The sequence below is a fragment of the Penaeus japonicus genome, unplaced genomic scaffold, assembly GCF_977035675.1.
Source record: "Penaeus japonicus unplaced genomic scaffold, GWHDUDI00000001_assembly GWHDUDI00000002, whole genome shotgun sequence".
Lineage (NCBI taxonomy): Eukaryota > Metazoa > Arthropoda > Malacostraca > Decapoda > Penaeidae > Penaeus > Penaeus japonicus.
The window spans coordinates 37,566,679-37,574,178 of NW_028234404.1; the positions used below are offsets into that span (position 1 = coordinate 37,566,679).

Here is a 7,500-nt window from a genome sequence, read left to right on the forward strand (position 1 = left end):
CACAAGGGATAACACAAAGGATAACACGAGAAACAACACGGCCGAACGTTCCCCGGAGCCCACGTTTCTCAACCAAAAAATATAGCCTCACCACGCACGAGCGGCCTAGGCCTGCCGGCCTAGCATGTGAATCGGAGGATGGAAATAGAGAAGAAAGAGATAGGCGATAGATAAAATAATTTGAGAGAGAGAGAGAGAGAGAGAGAGAGAGAGAGAGAGAGAGAGAGAGAGAGATAGAGAGAGAGAGATAGAGAGAGAGAGAGAGAGAGAGAGAGAGAAGCGAGGGTCACAAACAGACTTTCGACATAAACAATCAAACAACACGTGTTCATAGGCACATTCTGTTCCCTCTCACGACACGGCGTACTTATTCTTTCGCACTCACTTATAAGCGCGTGAGCTCGTGCTTCTGTGCAAATCCAATTTCCTTTTCCGTGCGAAACTGAACGACCGCCCCCCGCCCCCCCCCCCCCCCCCAAGAAAAGAAAAAAAAAGAAACAGAAAAAAAGGCGCAAAGACGAAATAAAAGGCTCCAAAACCCGCCACTCCGAATGCAATCCTTCCCGCAGCCTCTATACTTTTTTTCTTTCAACTCCCCCTCTTCCCTTATGCCTCCAACCCCCCTAGCCCCCCCCCCCGTCCCCCTTCAAAATCCCCGCCACACTCCCTCACTCAACGCAGGACGATTCTCTTTGTTCTCTTTGTGCCATTGTTTCTCTCTGTGTCTTTTTCCCTTCATCATTCACTTCTCTTGCATGTAGCATCTGCTTAAACGCGTGTCATACCCCTACCCCCCTACCCCCCTACCCATTGCTTTTCCCTTCTCTTCTCTTCTTTTCTCTTATCTTCGCTTCTCTTCCCTTCTCTTCTCTTTTCCCTTTTCTTCTCTTTTCCGTCCCCTCCCTCCGCTCGTTCTCCCTGAGACCCAGCCCCTCTACCCAACCCCCACCACACACATACACATACACACAGACACAGACATAGACAGGCACACACACACACTACACTCGTCTTCGTAATTGCCTTTGTAATTTTTTTCCTCCTTGCGAGGCTACCGACTTTTCTTCTTTTTTTTCTTCTTCTTTCCTTTGGCACCCCCTCCCCCTCCTCCTCCCCATTATCACGTCTTTCCTCGTCTCTTTATTGTTCTTTTCCTCCTTTCATCTTATCATTCACCTCCTTTCGCTTCTTTCTCACTCTCTCACTCACTCACTCTCTCTATCCTCTCTCACTCACACTCACGTTCTCTTTCTTCCTTTCTTTACTTCTTTCTTTCTTTTCTTTTTCTCTCTTTCGTTGTCTTGTTTTTTTTCTTTTTTCTAATAATTCCTCTTTATTTATGAACCATTTTTTCTTTCCCTTCTATTCCTTCCATAATCTCTCACTTCCCTTCTCCTTATCTCTCTTTCTAATTCTTATTCTTCCTACCAATTTCATACTCTCTCTCACTCTCTCACTCTCTCCCTCTCTCTCTCTGTCTCTGTCTTTCTCATCCTTTCTCTTTCTCTTTCTCTCTGCCGAGATTTCCCCAAACTGATGCCATTCTCAGTCGGCCAAGTTGGACACTCGACACTTTCATTTCCCCCTCTCCCCCACCCCCCCGTTTTTTCGTTTTTTCCTCTTTTCATCTTTTATCTTTTTCTATTAAGGATTCATCGCCTGTATTTGATTCGTTCGCTCCTCCAGCCTGCCTGTCATCTTCTTCTCATCTTCCTCCCAACCAAATTCCCCTCCCCTCCCTTCCCCTCAATCCCTTGCGTTATTTTTTTATCCTTCCCTCATCTAGCCTCTGCTCCTTCTCCTTCTCCTTCCAAATCCTCCTTCCACAACTCCTTCCCCTCCCAATTTGCTTCTGCTCATTCTCCTCCTCTTTCCCCACTCCCCTCCGCCTTTCCCTTCCCCCTTCCCCTCCTCTTCCCTCTGCCACTACCCCTTCCCCTCCCTTGCCCTTGCCCTTCCTCTTCTGCCTCTGCTACTCTCAACAGCTGACACATATTTCGAGTTTCTGCCGCACTGGGTCACCACAGGCACGTATTATTTTTTCCCTACCCCTTGCCTTCCTCCCTCTCTCTATCGCTCCCCAGCCCCCCTCCCTCCCTCCCTCTCTCGCCTCCCAGCCCCCTTCCTCCCTTCCTCCCTCTCTCGCCTCCCAGTCCCCTTCCTTCTTCCCTCCTTCTCTCACTTCCCAGCCCCTTTCCTCCTTCCCTCCCTCTCTCACCTCCCAGCCCCCTTCCCTTTCCCTCTTTCCCTCGCCTCCCAGCCCCCCTCCCCCTCCCCCTCTCACCCCCATTCCCATTCCCCCTCCCCTTTTCTCTCGCCTCCCAGACCCCCTTCCCCTTCCCTTTTTCTTTCGCCTCTCCCATACCAATCTAACCCCTTTCCCTCCAACCGATCTCCAGCCCCTTCGCCCTTCCTCCCTTCCCCCTCCCCCCATTCCTTCCACCGTAAGAGCGATGGCTTCGTCTACACCAGCCTCGCCCCTCGGAGATAAGTCGCCGCCCTCGGTCAGCTCTGGGATTCGCCCTCACCGCCCGCCGCCCGCCGCTACCACTTCCCCTCACACTTGGAGAAGGAAAAAGAGGAGGAAAAAGAGGAGGAGAAGGAGAAGAAGGAGGAGAAGGGGGAGGGGGAGGGGGAGGGGGAGGGGGAGGGGGAGGGGGAGGAGGGAGGGGGAGGGGGAGGAGGAGGAGGAGGAGGAGGAGGAGGAGGAGGGGGAGGGGGAGGGGGAGGGGGAGGAGGAGGAGGAGGAGGAGGAGGAGGAGGAGGAGGAGGAGGAGGAGGAAGACGAAGAAAAAGAAAAAGAACAACAAAGGAAGAAAAAAAAAACAAAGCGAAATAGAGGAGAGAATCAAAGAAAAGTGACCAGAAAGAAGAGAAGACGACATTACGAGAGAGACTCGCCCCTCACATCCTCACATTCGTCGAAGGGAAAACCCGAGGCGAAGGAAGTCTCTGCAGCCTATGTCTCTGTCTCTCCTCAGGCCTCACACCTGATACCTTCTGCACTTTCCGTTGCCTTTCCCCTCTTTCTCTTTCCCTCTTTTCCTTCCTTCCTTCATTCATTCATTCCGCCCTCCTTCCTTCTTTCTTTCCTTCCTCACTTCCCTCCTTCCCTACTCATTCCTACATTTTTCTTCCTACCCTTCCTTTTCCATCACTCCACTCCCACCTCCTTACCTTCTTTTATTTTATATTATTTTATTTTCCTTTCCTTTGCTTTCCCTTCCTTTCCTTTCTTCTCCTTCTTGTCTTACTTTCTTTCCACATTGCTTCCTCCCATCCTTCTTTACCTTCCCTTCCCCTTCCCCTTCCCCTTCCCCTTCTTCCCTTTTTTCTCTTCCCCTTCCCCTTCCCCTTCCCCTTCCCTTTCTCGCTGTTCCCGCTCACGCGGCGAGTCTCCACAGGACATTTCATCCACACCTCCAAACTGTATTTTAAAGTTTTGTCGAACTAAAGCCATTATATCAGACAATAGATCCGCACCCTTCCCTTCTCTCCTCCATCTCTCTTCGTCTCTCTCTCGCTCTCTCGCTCTCTCGCTCTCTCGCTCTCTCTCTCTCTCTCTCTCTCTCTCTCTCTCTCTCTCTCTCTCTCTCTCTCTCTCTCTCTCTCTCTCTAGCTCTCGCTCTCACTCTCCCTTTCGCTCACCCTCACTCTCTCACACATTCCTGACGGACAATGCAGGAAAAAATGGAGGAGGAGGAGAAGGAGGAGGAGAAGCATAAGCATTAGGAGAAGGAGTAGGAGAAAAAGGAGGAAGAGAAAAAAGGAAGAAGAGATCAAAAGAGAATGATTATCGAAGAGGAAAGCGGTGCAGCGAGAAGAGCGCGCCGAGGCGGCCCAGCCACTAAACACCGAGCAATATTAGCAAACTTATGCCCTCAGACTACGTGGCTCGTTCCCATACGTCAGCCTTCCGTCTACCTCGTGTGCCACGCAATAAAAACTCCATACTTCATACTCCATACTTCATACTCCATACGCCACGCTCCACACTCCCCGATTCACACTCCAAGATCCACATTCCACGCATTCAACATTCCATTCTCCAGGCACCACACTGTGCATTCCACATCCCACACTCTAAACTCAGCACCTTTCAACACTAAGCATACATACATACATCCGTGCCGCACCATGTTCAGAAGCCAACAAAACGCTTTAGCGCATATCAGTACTCAAGCTTTAAGAATACAGCATAGCAACATATGCTTGAGTGTAGAGACTAATATAATCATAATCTATTAGAACGCGATTGTGTGAGAATTACACATGCGTCATTAAATCCGCAAATATTAAAAATGGATAAAATAAGGAGGAGCAGGAAGAAGAAAAAGAAGGAGGAGGAGGAGGAGCAAGAAGAAGAAAAAGAAAGAGGAGGAGGAGCAAGAAGAAGAAAAAGAAGGAGGAAGATGAAACGCAAGAGCAACAAGAGGATAAAAAAGAAGAGTAAAAAAGGAAGAGGAGGAGAATTAGTAAAAGAGGAAGAGGAGCAGGAAGTAGAAATAGGAGAAGAGGAAAAAAGTGGGGGAAGATGAGGAGCACGAGCAGGAAGAGGAAGAAAAAAAAGTAAAATAGGAAGAGAAAGAGTAAAAGATTAAGAGGAAGAAGAAGAAGAGGAAGAGGAGGAGGAAAAGGGTAGAAGAAGAAGAGGAAGAGGAAGAGGAAGAGGAAGAAGAAGAGAAAGAGGAGAGGAGGGCGTCCAAAGTGCAAGCGTGACTTTAAGAGCGGGAAAATAATCTGGTCAGGGATGACGAAATATCCTTCCTGGTGACCTTGGCAACGTTGGCACTCTTTTGGCAACCGTCCTCACCTCTCGTCACCATATGGCACTTTAGGGTACTGTTTCGGACAACACCTGGCACTACAGCGCCCTCTGACACCTCTATGGCACCTCTTAACATCCTTCTGGAAATTCTGGGTAATCTTCGACACCACTTGACATTTTGCTGAACCTTTGACACCTTCTGGTATTCTATGATACTCATTAATAGCCTGCCACACCTCTTGGCTTGTGTATGGCACTCTCGACACCTGGCACTGCGGAGTCCGTTGACACCGATCGATACTCTATTGTACTTGTCTTAATATTACTGATAAGCTTAAACACTTCATTGGCACCTGTCGACACGCATCGACAGTCTACGACACTCCTTTAATCTGTTCTTGACATCCTTTTGGCACCGTTTGGCACCGCAGAACCATCCGACACCTCTTGACACCTCTCGAAATCTTCCGACACCCACACTCCACATCGGAGGCAATGGATGCGGAGATAAAGGATTTATCTAACGTCCAGAGAAGGAAATTCACGGTCTTTCTCGGGGTCTGGGGTTGGGGAGGGGAGGGGTTGGGAGTGGAGTGGAGGGGAGTGGAGGGGAGTGGAGGGTGGGAGGGGAAGGGAGGGGAGATGAGAAAGAGAGAGAGAGAGAGAGAGAGAGAGAGAGAGAGAGAGAGAGAGAGAGAGAGAGAGAGAGAGAGAGAGAGAGAGAGAGAGAGAGAGAGAGAGAGAGAGAGAGAAAGAGAGCGAGAGAGAGAAGTGGGGGGAATGAGAGAGAGAGGGGGGGGGGGTTGTGGAGGAGGAGGAGGGGGGGGAGAAGGGTCAGAGGGGGAAGGGGGGAGGGGGGGAGGGGGGGTTCTCATTCAACTCTCCCATCTCCTTGGTCGGCGGGACCCATTCATGCCGCGTTCATTCATAACATCTTTACAAGTATTACCCACTCTCTCTCTGTCTGTCTGCCTGCCTGTCCGTCTGTTTGTCTGCCTGCTTGTCTGTCTGTCTGTGTCCTAATCCGAATTTACCAGAATAATTAACGTCAAATCAATAACAATCACATCATTTGACATTTTCTATGCTTCATTCATCATCGCCCTCCCCCCCCCTCATCCCACCCCACACATTACTTTTAAATACAAATATAATTTTCCTGATAATGATAATAATGTATCTATTGACATTTTTTTCTCCCCTGTGTCACTCACGCAACCTATACAAGTACATAATTTTCCTTTCTCTTCTTTTCTTTTCTTTCTTTTCCTCTATAATTTCCATCACTGTCTTTATTATGATATCTAATTGTCGAGCTTTTCCAATTAAACATTTTTTTTTCATCCACACACGATTTTTTTTCTTTTCTTTTCGTTCAAAGGATATATCGCTGCGATTCCATTCCGCTCCACGAAATGTTCTTCCTGATGAAACTGATAACGATGAAGATGGTGAAGATGGTGAAGACGGTGGTGATGGTGGTGAAGATGGCTGTTATGGTGGTGATTATAACGATGATGGTGACGATGATGGTGACGATGATGATGATGATGATGATAAAGATGATGAAGATAATGAATAAGACGAACCTCATTTTCATCCAGATTCCCCGCTCCCTCCCCCAACCGCCCAATCCAGCCATGAATAACCCCCCCCCCTCACCCACTATATACCCAACACCACAAGATTAAAATAAATAAATAATACAAATAGAAAAGTAAAAAAACCTAATAAATAAACGAAACAAATAAACAAAAAACAACAGATCACCACCATCTCGAAAACCCCGCCTGCAACAAATTCACTTTCCTTTAGCCAGATCCCTCACGCACTGCACAAGCAAGCAAACCTACAAGTCTCCAAAAGGAAGGCACTCCATCTTTCCCGCATCCTTCCGCCCCTCCCCCTCCCCAGCCCCCCCCTCCGACCCCCCCCCCCAGACGGTAGTTAACGATGACGCTAACGACTTCGTTCTACGGGCCCAGATTCCCATTAAAACCCCGACTGCGGCCGCCAGGCAATAGGGAAGGATATAGAGAAGGAGAGAGGACAGATGGAGAGGGGAAAGGGGGGAGGAGGGGGAGGGGGAGGGGGAGGAGGGGGGGAGAAGGAGGAGGAGGAGAAGGAAAAAAGAAAAGACGAGCGAGAAAGAGAAAGAAAAGAATTCTTTTAAATCCGACCTGATAACTCAAAATAAAACCCCACATCCAGAAAGAAAAACAAGACCGACCCCTCCCCCCCAAAAAAAAAGGAAAAAAAAGAAAAAAAAAGAAAAGAAAAGAAGAGAATAAAATATACATACATACATATATGCACACATATATATATAAATGTGTATATATATATATATATATATATATATATATATATATATAAATATATAAATAAGACCAAATTCCACTCTAATCATCGGCACCGTCCCACGACCGAGGAGGCAGGCAGGCAGGCAGGCGTTCTCGGACCTGTTCCTCGGTCTGATTTACGGGAGCTGGCTTCGTCCCGGTAATAATGTCCCTGGACGATGATTTTGACCTCAGGAGGGGACACAATAAAAAGGGGGGAGGGGGAGGGGAAGATGGGGGGCTCCGGAGGGGGAGATAGGAGGAGGTGGGGAGTGCTGAGCGAGTAGGAGAGTATTGGAGATAGATAGATAGATAGATAGATAGGATGAGAGAGAGAGAGTGAGAGAGATTGAAAAATATATTCGGAGGTAGAAAGGCGAGAGGTATAAA

General features: G+C 48.3%; 1 protein-coding gene across 13 annotated transcripts in view; it reads right to left on the reverse strand.

Moving 5' to 3' along the window:
* Positions 1 to 7,500, reverse strand: part of pyd (zonula occludens-like protein polychaetoid) — a 325,065-nt gene that overhangs the window by 164,713 nt on the left and 152,852 nt on the right. The gene's annotated exons all lie outside the window — the stretch shown is intronic.